We start from the raw sequence: 14,465 nt of genomic DNA, 5'->3' as shown, positions 1-14,465 counted from the left end.
GAGTGACTGAAGAGGCATTGGGGAAAAAAACCGCAAAGGTTAAATTTAGAATAAAAACAAAAATAAACCTCCCTTCTCCCCAAAACCTCAGTGCTTTCCAGAGTCCTCCAGATTATCATATTAAAACCTGATAACATCTGGAACTAGTTAGAACTGCTGGACAGGTCATCCATATTAAAAAATAAATAAATTCATCTTGCTGTTATTACTAGGAAACGCTGTCCACGTGGGTACTGGGTCTCAGCCACAGTGGATTGTCTCTTACAGGCTTATGTTCGGTGCTGGGAGCAGTCACACTGCTCTAAAACAAGAACAAGTGGACAAAGAGGAGGAATAACTAAGAAGGACCATCTCCCCCAGCATCCCAGGGTTTGTTCAAACCACCTACATACAGTCTGTGATTTGTATTCCTCCACAACCTTGCTCGGTTGAATTTGGCTTGATGATGCTTGTTGAATCTCGTGGCATACATGGAAAAAATGAAGACAGAGGATTGCTTTATTGCTGTTCTTGAAGACAGCTTTGTTAAGGGGTTGGTTTGATATTAGAAACAAGGATTTCCACTGCAGGCTTCCACTGTTGTTGAGAGCTCCTGGGAGGCAGAGTTGTTATTGCGAGCTGCCTGGGATGGTTTGTTTGGTCCTTTCCGCCCACCAGTATACGTCAGCAAGCTATATTGGGAAGGTATTCTGTAGGACACGAGCATTTTGCATTAAAATCGTGCAATCTTTGAAGGGCAGAGCATGCCGTGGTTGCTTTTTTCTTGGTCCTGGCGCACTTTGATACCGAACGGTTCTCTAATAATTCATACGAGTTGTCAGTCAGCTAGGTTGCTGGGGTCTCTGCTTTTAGTAGCATGAAAAGTGAACAGTGGAAAAGGATTATTTGTGAGACGCCACTGCGCTGTAAATGCTGTATGTCGGTTTTGGGAGAAGTACGGAGCCTTCTGGCTCTTGGACCCTGAAACCTCTGCCCGAGCCAGCCAAAGCTGGTTTCACAAAGAGCCTTGCAGTTCAGGAACTGAGAATAAACAATGGGACTCAAGGTGTAAAAGCCAAACTCTCTTGAGGGAGGAAGTCATAGCTGGGAAGGTGCCTGGGGAAGCGAGGGAGTGCAGTCACCTACAACATCTCCTGAACCAGCCGGGCCCTGCTTCTTGAAGGCTTGCCCTCTGCTCCTCGAGCAGACAACAGTCGGGCTCTAAGAGAAGTCGTTTGCCCCCAGAGATGTGCTGCCTTGTGGGATTTATAGGCACAGGACAGCTAGTTGCTGGCCTCGGGATGTATCGTTCCCTAAGGAGGAGCAGCTCTTGCCGGAGCAGTTGGCCCTGCTGGGTCACCCCTGCCCCAGCGGGCCCGAGAGCTGGCGGCACTGCCGGGAGCTGGACGACAGAAAGGGAGAGAAATGTAACTCGTCTGTCGTGTCTCCTGTTCAGGAAGAAATCCAAGGAAATGGGTTGTTTTCCTGTCCGAGAGGCAGGATTTGGGAATCCTTGGGCTGTCAAACCCCGTGGTCTGCCCAGACTTCCGACGTGCCCAGAGGTAGTGTGAGCCATGGGGTTTCTCCAAAGCATGCAGATGCTTTAACTTGGAAGGGCTGCAGTGAAAGTCTCCCGGGAAACATCTGGTTGGACAGAATTTCTTGTCGCTGTGACCCAGAACCAAGGAGGACCTTGCCTGGGGTGTTAAATACACAGTCTGAGAGGAGAGGCATGCTTTGGAGTTTAACCAAGAGAACCTGGAGGCATGCTGCCTGCCTTCTGTCCAAGCAACCAAGCCCTTTCCTTACTCACTCTCTTCATTAAAACCCTTTCCACTTCCTCTGAAATAGTTGCAGATTATCAGCGGAAAAAGAAAAAAAGAAAGTCTTCCTCCTGGAGCGTGCCTGCCCTGGTGTGCTCGGCCTTACCTCTGGGCTGGGGTCGTGGCGGTGGGACCTCGGCATGGGTTTGAGGAGCGGCCGGTGGAGTTTGCTGCTGACCTTTGGAAAGCAGGGGCACAGCAGTTCCCTTCTTCAAGAAACGGTTACCTCCCAAAAGAGGGCTGGTTGTTTCTTTTGGCAGCTTGCAGAGGGAAGTGGGATTTAAAAAAAAATAATAATAATAAAAAAATCTGGATAAATATTTTCCAGTTGGTCTCACAGTCTAGGAAGCATGTTCAGACGCTGCTTCATCGCTCCTTGGCTGCAGAAATCCCTCCTGGATCGATGCAGGCATCCTCTTGGGCGAGGAGGGATGCCGAACCTGCGGAGAGCTGTCTCCTGCCGCGTGTACTCGCTCCCCCGGGACGCTGCAGCTTCTCCCCTCTGTGCTGCTTGGGAGCAACTTTTGGTGCACATGCCGTGGCTTCTGACCACTCTCACACCCAGGTGTTTCGTACAAGCGGTTAAATTGATATGTGCAAAGCCCCGAGTGAGAAGGACTTGGGCTCAGTATTAAGGTGTTATTTATACCATCATTAATTAAAGAGCACTTTAATTTCTAGCAGATGTACCAGCTCGAGGAAAGAGAAGTAGCACTCTGATAAGCTTAATGGTTGCGAACACACTGAGATCTCTTTAGGAACGAGATAAGGAAGGAGCTGTGCAGACAACTCAGAGCCTTGGATCCAAGGGTCGTGGGTGAGCTGCTGCACTCTGTTTTATTCTGTTTTTATTTCTGAGTATTGCCAGTGACCCTTCAACTCTGTTAAGAGTAGATTTGTGAGAGACTACCCAGATAACATGTATTTCACTGCTCCGTCTTATCTAGATCTCAGGGCAATGCAAGTTTAATTGGAGATTGATGACAAAATAACTCTTCAGTAGAATCAATTATCTGTATCTTCAGTGGGTATCTCTTGGGGGAGGGAAAAGGTAAACACTGATTTCTTGCATTTGGCATGCATTTGTCTTCCACACTCACTCTATACTTGAGATTTTTATAGTGACGCTTCCCACAGGATTGTTTCCTTCATTTTCTTCACCTGGGTGAAGATCTGTTTCTTCAGTATTTTAATTTTATGCTCTAAATCATTTTAGAGGTTTTTTGTACCTAGGCTGAGAGAGTGTAGTTTCTATCCTTGCTTTTCTGGAATTGTTCTTTTTTTTTTTTTTTTCTTTTTTTACAGTTCACTGAAGTTACTCAAATGTGGTGCTCTTTTTAATACAATCTAGATTGATTAAATTCTAAGTTTTGTATCTTTCCATATAAACTTGTATAGAGAGAATCTGCATTTTCACACTTAGAACTCAAAGCCAAGGCATTTTGGTTTCTTCAGCGATTCCCCAAACACAAAACTATTTCTTCTGTCTGAAATGGGAATTCAGCATTTATTACTCATTGAGGCAGCTTTTCAATTTTTCATGTTTTCAAAAGTGCTTTCTCATTTTAGAAGTGCTCCTACTGACTCATGTTCCCCCGCACCCCCGGATCGCTTTTTCTGTTGAGCAGTTTATTTTTGGTGGGATTTTTGTTAGGGAACCTCTACACAATTGAGCTCACCCTGTAACTCACACGCCCATTGACGTGCTGTGTAAATGCCACTTTATCTGCACTCTGCTGTGTTCCTACGTTTCATTGCAAGGTGCAGGCTCGGTGTTTGCAGTCATTAACCTTTAATTGCCAGAACAGCTTCAGGAGAGCTGTTTATACCTAGGCTACATCAAAATGACCCAAGTTTTTCGGAGAGTTACAGCTGTGGGAGCAGCAGTCTGCAGTCAAGTGTCGGTCTGTTTTTCAAGCTGTAGTGTGTCTTCGTGGGGCTAAATGTTGTGGTACGTGGTGTACTGAAAGTTGCAGAGGGGTGGGACGCACCGGGGAGCATTCCTGGCATTTCACAGCTTCGGATACGGATCCTACTTCTCCCCCCTGAGTATTTCCTTTGGATCTTGACCCATGTGTCATGTTCATCACGAGCGCCGTGTCGTTTACTGTGGGTAATAGGCTAATGCCATGCAGATGAATGTTTATGATCACAACAGAAAACAATTAGCGACAATATCTGAGGCTAATAAAATTGCAGTCATCCGGTGCTAATTATGCTTAACAAAGGGTGTCTCTGAGCAGGTAGTTGTGCTCATTTCAGCTGTGACTGTTGATTTTCCTCCTCCTTAATCCCAGACCATTTTGTCTGAAGCCAAAAATTAACATCCACCGGGATGAATGAGGACATTTTTATTTGTGAGGACTTTCCTGACTCGTGAAATCATGATGAGGGAACGGCAGAGTCTTGCATTCCAGGTTGCTTTTTGCCGCTCTTGCGGTCTGTGTCTGTGTTTTTGCTCCTTGTGTGGAGCATGCTGATAACCTGTGCTTGCAATACTGTTACCTGTGGTTACATTGGTCTTGAGAAATTAGTGCATGGGAATTACCGGGAGGGTAGGTGTGTCCTAGAGATGTCCCCTGGATGTTCTTTGCAGGGCGGCAGGGTTTGAAGAGATGCAGCTTTCACAGAAGCAGCTAAGGAGTGGAAGTATGGGGATTAGGAGAAAGGGCTCTCAGCAAACTAGAGATTGCGGGTTGTGGTGGGAGAAGCTTTTCCTTTGACAACAGGCCAGACAGGGCCGAGAGGAAGCAGCCGGAGGAGGAAGAACAGCCTTTGCTTTGCAGAGGAGGAGCTATGTCTGGCGAGCAGTTGGACTGGGAGTCTTTGGCCAAGTTTCACGTCTTGCCTGCTGCGTCCCTGGAAAGAGGAGCTCCGGCGCGAGTGCCCACGGGGCAGGAGCAGCTCGCGGTCTGGGGGCAGCCCCAGCAGCCTGTCCTCGCCCTTTGCCCCATGGAGCAGTGAGTGCAGGCGTGGGAGGCGTGCAGAAGACAGCGGAAAGAAATGGTGTTAGACTTCTCTCAAAACGCTGTATTTGTCTTAAAGGTAGACGTAAAACACAGCTGTCGAAGCGTGCAGAAAGGGGAGCTTCGCACAGCAGCTCGGCTCTCCTGGAAAACTCTGAGGTTCTGCCGCTCCGGAGATGGGAACCTTAACTCTTGGAGGCATTTAGAGCCTGTGGCCGGAGGGCAAGTTCTGCCACGGTGAAGCTGTCTTCAGGCAGAGCTCCTTGCTTTGCGTTTCCCCAGCGCTGCCCGTAATGGAGCTTGGTGCAAGCTGAGAATTGCCGGCGTGCTTACACAACCAGCACTTCTTAGGCACATTGACCCTTTTTTCTTGAAATAACAAACCCAGAGAAAAGTATTCGTTTTAGGTCTTTGTTTCATTTTTCCAAATAACGAATGGTGTACATCTGTAATGCTAACAGTACTTGATTTAGGACTCAAAGCAATGGCATGTTAGAAGTAAACAAACGTGCACAAGATTATCTCCGTGCTCTTATTTATAGCGTTACTTGATCGCTTGCTTCAACTAATTAACTTGTTTTATTTAGCCTTATGCTTTCTGTGCTGATACTTTGGGGTAGTTATTCAAAAGACTCTCTAGGCTCTTCTGAAATAAATACTTCATAATCCTGTAAAACATCACTTGTTTTAAAGGAAGCTGTTTACATAAATAACAAGCTAATGCATGAACCTCTTGACATGTTAGCATTGAAACCAACTGTCCCCTGCGTGGTTTTGTTCTTCCTACGAGGGAAGCTGAAGCCAGACATCTGGTCCTCTGTGGGCAGGAGAATGCTGTACTAGTTACAGGGCTGCTCGTTTGAATGGAGTCAGAAAACATTGTGTACAGAGGAGGTGAAGAAAATGACTGAAAGAGAGTTTTTGAAGAGGCTTAGGTTTCGGAGAGCAGATGTTCTCTGCCTCTGTTCCTTATGGGGGCATGCTGGTCATTGTAGTGTGTGCGTCTGGTGTAGGGGCATCCCTCCCAAAACTGCTCGCGGGGAAAGTGGTGCAGAAAGGGGCGAAGTCCCTGCCAGTGGCATGTGAGGGCAGGGAGCGAGCAAGGGCGTTTTTCCAGCTCCAGAGCAGTGTTGTCAGCTATCACCATGCTTCGCTGTCAGTGCTGTCTGTAGGTTTGAGACCTCGGGGATCAGCTGTGTTGTGGTTTTATGGCTCCTCCCTTCAGTGAGATCTGAGTTTTCACTCCTGAGATCGTTTATTTGCAGAGCTCTCAGATCCCTCTCCCCTTGTCACGGCCAAATCCCTGTTTCTAGGTGAAATGCAAGGAGCTACGCTGCCAAGTCCGGCGGGAGGCTGTAAGCAGACCTGCTCGTTCAGTTTATGTCTAACTTTTTCTGCGTGTCTTATAGGAACAGAAGTGCTTTCCTACACCCCATTCTCAAAATACTCCTGAGTATAATTGTCTGAGACCATCGCAGGTGTTGGTGGTGATGCTGTTGAGGGCCGGCTGCTCGCTGCATCTCTCCCAGCTCGGTGACTGCGGGTTGCAGTTCTCTTCCAGCTGCACCTAGGAGCTCAGCGCGTTTCCCCAGGAAAAGCGAAAGCCCCTTTTTAATGCAGTCGCTTCTGGAGCGATTCTCCTCGGCCAGTTGCTGACTGACACAGATGCTTTGGCATGGGGTTTTGATGAATTACCGCTGAAAAATCTGCCAAGCTTCTGATACTTGCTCCGCATCTCCACCTACCTCTTGGCTCCTGCTGGCCCTGGCTGCACCGGTACATGAGGAATGGCTTTGTCGCAACACTGCTGTGAGTGTTTTGGGCTGTCTGGCGAGGGCTGGCTTCTGGCTGCACTGCTGTGGCCACAGGCTTCCTGTCAGCCCGGCTGCTGTCTGATACACACACAAGTATGGTTTCGGCCACCAGAGTCTTGAAATGACGGTCCTTGCCTTTATGCAGCTTCCTATGCACCTTCTTGAACGACACCGAGACTTCATTTAATCAAAACAGGGTGAAGTTTTGGAAAGAAATAGAAAAGAAATGAATAGCCTTCCTGAGTCTGCTGTGAAGGAACCGAGATGTTTGTCTCCTGGTTTTCATGGCTGCTGACCACGACGTCCATGTCTCACTGTCATGTGCAGGGTTGACTCCTGTTTCCCGTTTCTCGGTGTCGGAGGTGACCTGGGTCACTAAAGGCTTTTAATTAACCCGGAGGGCTCGCAGAAGGCATGCGGCACGTGGGGAAGTACTGAGTGCTCCTCTGGTGCGGGTTAGGGCAGGAGGTGAGGCCCTGGAGGCTCTGCGGTGGTAGGCATTAACAGGTTCATTTATCTTGCACTATTAAAACTTCATTGAAAGGAACTGGCTGGGCTATTCACCCCGGTGCTTCAGAGAACCAAGTGGGAAGGCGCTGTGTATGACTCGTAAGGCACGAGTAAACCAGAGAGCCCCAGTAAAGCACTTTGCAGAATTATCTTTCTCTTGGTGCTGTAGAGACGAGTCCTGTACGTGTCCAACACCAGGTGGGTGCCTCCCTACGACTCCGTGGTGCCCAGTAGGTGCCGGCGAGCGTGAGTGGGGCCTGGCGGGCATCGCTGCGTCCCTGCCCCGCGCTGCCTCCAGATCAGGGTCCCCCCTAACCACCACAGAGCTCGTCACTTACTTTTCTCCTCTTCCCAGGGAGATGTGATGGCTGCAGCCGCTGTCGAGCTGTGCTAACAAGGTGGTTCTCAGCTGGTTTATCCAGCAGCAGGGAGCTCTGTGCAGGCTGCCGCACAACCTGGTTATGGTGAAAGGTTGCTAGCTCATGTTTAGATAGACTCCAATAGCTGCAGAAGGGAAGAAAATCTTTCCAGGAAATACATATTTATTTTTTCTTCTTTGCTGTAGGGTTTCTTCGGAGCTTTCTGTGAATGCTGCGTGCCTACAAACAAAAGTGAAGGCCTGTACATGTGGTTGTAAGATGCCATTGGGTTTGTCTGAGGGAAATTATTTGTGTACAGCAGGAGTTTTGAGTTACTTTAACAAAAGAAGTGAATGGCTGCAATGCACTAATTGAGAAATTGGTGTTTGGGCTGTGACTGAAACAAATTGGCTGTGCACATGTGTGAGGCTGTGAACTGGGCCTCTGCCCCCAGACCTCCCGGGCTCTGTGCTCTTGCTTCTAACGCCAGCCCGTCTGTCTCCAAAATGGGTGGTTTTTTCTGCCGAAGCAGTAGGGGACAAAGTCTGCAGATGAGGAGGAAATACTCGTGTGCAGCGTGCGCTGGTGGTATCTGATTTGAACATGCTCGATGGGGAATCACGTGCTCGTTTGGACGCAGGTGGATTTATTTTAACAGCAGGACTCCAGGTAGGAGAGCTACGTGGGAACAGACACGTGGATTCAGAGAGAAATGAACACTACAAAATGTAGGAGGAAGAAGAAAGTTTTATTGTCCCTACATAGAAAGGACTTGCCCTGACCAAGTCACGCGTTTCTGAGCTGTCAAGTACGTGGAGGAAAAAAACGTGACAGCGTAGAGCTGGCCCCCAGCAGGCCCTGGCTGAATTAAACACACACATAGCAATCTGCGCTCTGAATAACTCCTGCATGGATATATAATTTAAAAGAGAAATGCTTTCAGGGTGATGATAGGTTTTGTCTACATCTGTAATGTCTCATTTGTCTGTGGATGCCCAGCAGCCTTCGCTTTGTTTATTCAAAGATGAGCAAACATGAAGCTGAGTGTACTTTTCAATGATCGGGGGGAATCAACATAAAAAATGTAGGTCTTTATCTGTGTCCATATATATTTTATATATGCTTAGCAAGGTTTACTAGACTGATTGCTCCTAAACCTAGAACTTGACTCTTCTTAAGCGCAGAGGATTCCCAAGGAGACAGTCGTAGCCCAAGGACAGTGGAGTGTGGCCACTGACGGATAAAATAAAATTCAAGCCTGTTTGCATTTTAATGGACTTTAATCACATGAGAGTTCAGGAAAGAAAAAAACAGATTTTTTTTCCTGTTCATCATTTGTCTAATTGCTTCAGGCCTAGCAAAACTGGGTAACAAAATATCATTTTTGGTTCTTGTACTGTTGTTAAGGAGGATTTTACAAAGAAAAGGGATGTGCATTATCATCATTAGTCACCAAGAGCAGAACAAACAGTACTGGTCTGTAGATGTGGCAGGGAAAGCAGAGCTGCAAGTTTTTGGCAAACTAAGTAGTAAGGAGGAAATGAGCAAGATGCCATGCATGGTTTTTATCACCAGAGATTTACAAAAATAAGTTTGACATCTGTCAGGGGCTGGGGGTAGGGTACCATCCGGCTCCAGCAGCGTGGAGGCAGCACGGTCTGCCTTCGACGGACTCAAACTCCCGAAACAGGCAGCTCTGCCTTAATCCCTTGCTCTTCGGGGCTGCCTCTCATCTGTCGGTCGCTTCTGCTGATCGTGACGGGATCCTCAGGCGCGTTTTGAAGGCTCTTGCTTCGTTCTGCTGGCATAGCCCGGGTCTGCCCAGGCCAGCGCTCCCTCCTGCTGCTCGTCCTGTCCGTAGCACCAGGCACACTCATCCCTCCATCCCCGGACACGGGTTTTGGTCCAGAGCACGGTGCAGAGACCAGCTAAGCGGGGTGTTTTGGGATAATGCAGTCATTTATTAAAAAAAAAAAAAAAAAGAAAAAAAGGCAGGGTGGAGTGGAGGGTGTTTAAAATGCCAAGATATTTTATATAATGGGCAGAAAATAGAGAAGCTCAAATTTTGCCCCGTATTTTCTTTTGTTGTATCGCTAAGTGGATGTTTGTGTCTGTTTATACTCTGGTTTCGTGTGTGCTTTGAAATCTCATTGTGCTCAGAGGTGGAAAATTGGCTGCTTCAGTAAAGGCACGTTAAGGACAGCTATCTACAGTAGCTGGAAGGAAATGCTTCTCAAACATATTGTCCAAGTTGGTTCGAGTTAAGTCTCTTGGGTACGTGAACTTTCCTTACCTTCTCCACCCATCTTCTGGCAGCAAACAATTCTTAGTATTGAGACTTAAAAATTAATACATAAAATAAATCCGCGCTGCCCCCGTAAATCGTTTCCCAAAAGCAGTGACATGGGTTTCAGGAGCAGCTCAGAAACCGCTTGTGTTGGTAATCCCCTCTGGAGATGGGGGGAGTCCCACGAAGCAGCGAAGTACAACAACCCTTTCCAAACTGGCTGAAAATGATCACGTTGATGTAAAGATTCCCTCTGCCCTCCTAGTCTGGTCGGATTTACTGTTACAAAATGCAGTAGCACAGCAGGATTGCTAATTAGATGTTATCAGGACTGCTTCTGCAAGGTTGTGACCTATACATTTCTGTTTCCTACTGCTGTAGGAAAGAAATTTTCTCTTGACTTGTTTGTTCCCTCACTTGGTCTCCTTCGAGGATTTTGGAGATGAGCACCTGTGATTTTACCCTGATAAAAGGGGATTTGGGATCTGCTGGGGGGCTTCGTGATGCCCATTTGCAAAACACACAGCACGGAAACGTTTGGGAACGGGTGCACGTTGGTGCTTAGGGGATTGGCGGCATTAGCAGTAAGCATCAGAGAAATCATCACTACAGAGGGAATAGTGGGAGGTTTCTCCTTGCATGCTTGATATTTTGCAGGCTTTGGAATGGAGCAGGAGTGGCATGGGCTCCGGGGTAGAGGGGATGTGGGGTTGCCTTTATCTGGGGCAGCCTCGCCTGCCCGAGAGAGGAGGAAACTTATTACATAGAGGGAGAACCCAGCGGGTCTAAGAATACCTGAAATACTGCACCCTAGCTACAGATCCCCTTTAATTAACTAGACCTTCATCAAAGGAGACATTAATCACGCTCATTTGTGTTTGGCAAAAGCAGAGGAAACCTGCTCCTCCTGTTCTGGTGGGACCTGGGAGCCTGGATCTCCGCACTGCCAAGAGGGCCCCGCCGAGCTGGCCTGCACAAGTCTTTTCCCTGACACTGGCTTATCCCAGCACATGCAGGTTCTCTGTCCTGGCACTGTTATTTCTCCTCCTGTTGCCTCTTTCCTGCACAGTTACTTTGCTTCAACATCCCACGGAGTAGACGAGAAGGAAGAAATCACCTGCTGCGTTCTGGAAATTCAGAAGAAAATTGAAAATTGAACTTTGATTTGCAAATGTTCAGGCCTTGCGGCAGCACTGAGAGCAATGCTCCCTGAGTCAGGAGGCTCCCAAGCCCTCGTGGGAGCCAGCAGCTCCATCTCCTGCCTCGACCAAACTGGCTGTGACCTCCTGATGCGTAACCAAAGTGTTTTTTTTCCTCCCAAAGTCAGCTTTCCCTCCCTAGGAAGAGATACAAGAGCAGGGTGAATTTACAAGGGGAAGCTAGCCTCGTGCAACCTTCAGCTGGGGGTTTGAACGTAGAACTGGAAAAAGGTCATTACCTCTGGGCACTGGGTTGAGTGTGGGGTTCAGGTTATTTGCAACACGGCATCTCTTTGTATAAATCTGGATATGGCTCAGAATTGCCATCACATCCATGTATGATCCAGTCTCCTTCCTCTACCGAGTGTTTTGTGCTTGAAGCATCTTTAAAGGATGAAGAAGTTCAGTCCTTTGTATAGTAGCAGCACAGTGCTAAAACGCATGAAGACTCCTCAGACGTGGGTAGAAATGGAATGAGGAGTGTGCTGGTGCTTTTTTTGGGGGTGTGTGTTTAAGTAGGTCCAATCAATTAATCAATGTCTAATGGCTGGTTCTAGGTTCTGAAAACACTCTGCAGGTGCCAGAAGGAAGGGGAGTGGGTCTGTTCAGATAGCATGAGGGGTTACTGGAAGGCTTCTGTTACATTTGAGTCCTTTGGGATGGTCCCTTACAAAGTCATAGGCTTCAAGTCGTTAAGCTAAGGAAGCTAAGCATAGCCTCTGTGCCTGAGCAACCTGGATACACACACACAAAAAGCACATTGCTGTATTGGAATTGAGTGTCCCGGGAACTCTTCCTTCTACGGGGAAACTACACTCCGATGTCTATGAAATGCCAGCTGTGGGCAAAAATCTTCTGAGCCAACCCCCTCCAACCAAAAGAAAAAAAAAGCACTTGTGTGCTCAGACTTCGAGAAATTTTCAGGTGGCACGCTGGGAGGTTGCAAATAGCTAAAGGAGAAGAGCAGCAGCAGTGCTGGCAGAAGGAGCGAGCACCGAAGGCTCCCAGGTCTGGGAGAGCACCCCACGCAGGTTTGTGATTGTTCCACCCCCTGAACTCCTCTCTCCCATCACAAAAACCACAGCCATGCAGAGGTTTGGTTTTCAGACCACAGGGCCTGTGCTTCTGTAGAGGTATGATTTAGGGGAGGGGAATTCAGCAATCCTGGCACTGGTTCGAGAAGTTAGTTTTTGGGCCGAGATCAGTGGCACCGAATGCATTGGTTTTCTTGAAGGAAAGCTGAAGGCAAAGGCTTCTAAAAGAAAAATCCTGCGTGGTGTAACGCAGGCTGCCTTAAAGACCGTCTTTGTTTTCTGGTTGCTCACCTTGAACGTGTTGTGGTCACTCTCCTACCACCTCGGGTATGGCTGTGGCTTGTTCTTTTCCCAGAAATGCTCCTCTACCTTGGCTAGTCCAGTGCCTCACTCCCTTCACCTGCCAGAAGGAGGCAAAAGGGTCTTGAAAGAAATCAGCCTCAGAGGAGCATCTGCCGGAGGTGCCCTGCTGGCAAGGGTGGTGAGCAGAGCCACGTGTTGGGGGCAGAAAGTTTAGAAACAGCTTTCACCCAACTGTTTTTTTTTTTTTTTTTTTTCTCCACAGCTGCCTTGGGCTGAGGTCCTCCTTTTTAAGTTGAGGATGCTTTTCCTCAGTCTCCTTCCTGCACTGCTGCCGGCCGGCTTCGAAGACCAAAGATTTAAGAGGGAGCAGAGCAGGCTGGGTGCTCGCTGCTGGAGGGGCTGTGGGATGGAGCTGAGGCCGGGTGAGAGTGAGCGTTACAGAGAACAGAGCAGGGGGAAGGGCACAGAGCTGGGTGAGAAAAGGAGCGTGCATAAATTAAGAGGGAAAACTGCAGCTTTTTCTCCCAAGAATAATTAACTTTTTTGCTATTCTTCATTTTCCAGTTCCTTAAACCTCTCACGAAAGCCTCTCCTTGCTTTAGGGAGAAGTGTCACTTGAGAATCTTCTCTGAACTTGGCAGCTTGGCAATAAGGGCATGTAATCTTTTATAATCCTCTCTTCAGGTTTGTAATATCCATTTCTGTTTTGAGCTTCCAAAGTGTTTTGTAGGGCAAGTGGGAATTTAGCGGAGAGAAACGCATGCTTAATATTCAGGAGCAAAGACGAGTGGTCCTGGGTGAAGAATGGGAACTGAATAAGAAGGAAGGGAAAACCTGCTCGGTATTGTCGGCAGGGTCGTAGCAGTGGCTTTGAGCAACTGTGTGCGGGCGGCTTGAAATCCTCCGTACCCTGGGAACCGAGCTGTTTTTTCCCTGGCTAGCAGCTTCTCTCGGGGTGATGTCATGGGAGTGACAAAGCCCTACAACGAGCTGCTTGTCTGCGGGCCGGGCTCAACCTGCAGCACACCTGCGTGCTCCGTAAGGTTCCCACCGTGGCTGGGTTTTGTTGTCTGCTTCCTCTCGTCGAGGCGCGCCGATGGCGGCGCGATGTGGTGCTCCTGGCACGGGTCCACCCGGGGAGGTGCTGATTTCTCCTGGCGCGCTCGTCCTTCGCGCCGCGTCTCCCAAACCTGGCTGCGAACAGACGATGAGAAAAGGAGCAGAGGGAGAGAGGCAAGGCTCAATTACCCCTCCGTACATTCAGCGATCGGCTAGGCGGTGTGTAAGAAGCTTAGAGGAGCTCAGCAGTGTTCAAGCTAATTGGCAGCTTTGAACTGCTATTAAGAGATTCCACACCTTTTGCTCAAAGAAGCTGCGTGGTGACAGTGAGCTGGTGCAGCTTGCTGCTCTCTAATCAGAATTACCCTCCCAGACCAATTTTAGCTTTTCGCTTAATTTTGCTTCTGCTGCTCGCTCCTTAGCTCATTTTTAGGACTTACAGGAAAGCTCCAAACTGTTGGCTCGCTCAGCATCTGCTAGCTGAGCTCCTCATAAGATTTTAAGACTTGCGGTTTCTCTTCTGGAATGACTCCACACTTTTCCCTTTTGAAAAAGAAATCTCAGCTCTCAGGGTTGCATCCTTGTGGCCTGACTGAATTTGGGTCCTCTGGCTTGTGCTTGGGTACTGGGGAGCACACAGACGTTAGGGGCCGAGGGTGGTAAATGTGCTAGGAGGTCTTGGGAAGGCTTGGTTTTGAGTCGTGTGTGTTACGGGGAAACGAGGGTGGAAATCTTGGCGCGTCTCTAACACAGTCTCAGCCTTGGTGTGAAAACTACTTAGCTTTTGATAGGCAAAGTGGTGATATTGCAAGTTCAGGGCAGATGTTTTAGGGCAGACCGAGTTAAATTGGCGGAGCCATCTGGGAGCTCAGCTGGGTGAACAAGCTTGCTGCAACCATCTCCGTGCAAACAAGTCACATTTCTCCTAGTGCAGGAATGGAGGGACGGGAGCGACGTCACCACGAGAAGAGGCAGCAAGAGTTCATCCTTCTGGATGATGCCAGGTTCATTAAACGGTACCGTTCTGGTTTTTTGCTCCTTGTTGCAAAGGACACAGCCCTTTGTCTGGCTGTTGGCATTTATCAGGTGTTCACTGATCTGATGGCTTACCCCTTCCCACATAAAAATCAGT

At 48.3% G+C, this 14,465-nt stretch overlaps 1 protein-coding gene across 10 annotated transcripts in view; it reads left to right on the top strand.

Annotated features, from left to right (window-relative positions):
- The window catches only part of RASAL2 (RAS protein activator like 2), a 178,690-nt gene that overhangs the window by 56,020 nt on the left and 108,205 nt on the right, over window positions 1-14,465 (top strand). The window lies entirely within an intron of this gene.

Source organism: Cygnus atratus, chromosome 8 (assembly GCF_013377495.2).
Source record: "Cygnus atratus isolate AKBS03 ecotype Queensland, Australia chromosome 8, CAtr_DNAZoo_HiC_assembly, whole genome shotgun sequence".
In the NCBI taxonomy this organism is placed as follows: domain Eukaryota; kingdom Metazoa; phylum Chordata; class Aves; order Anseriformes; family Anatidae; genus Cygnus; species Cygnus atratus.
This window is presented reverse-complemented; position numbering and strand designations above follow the sequence as displayed.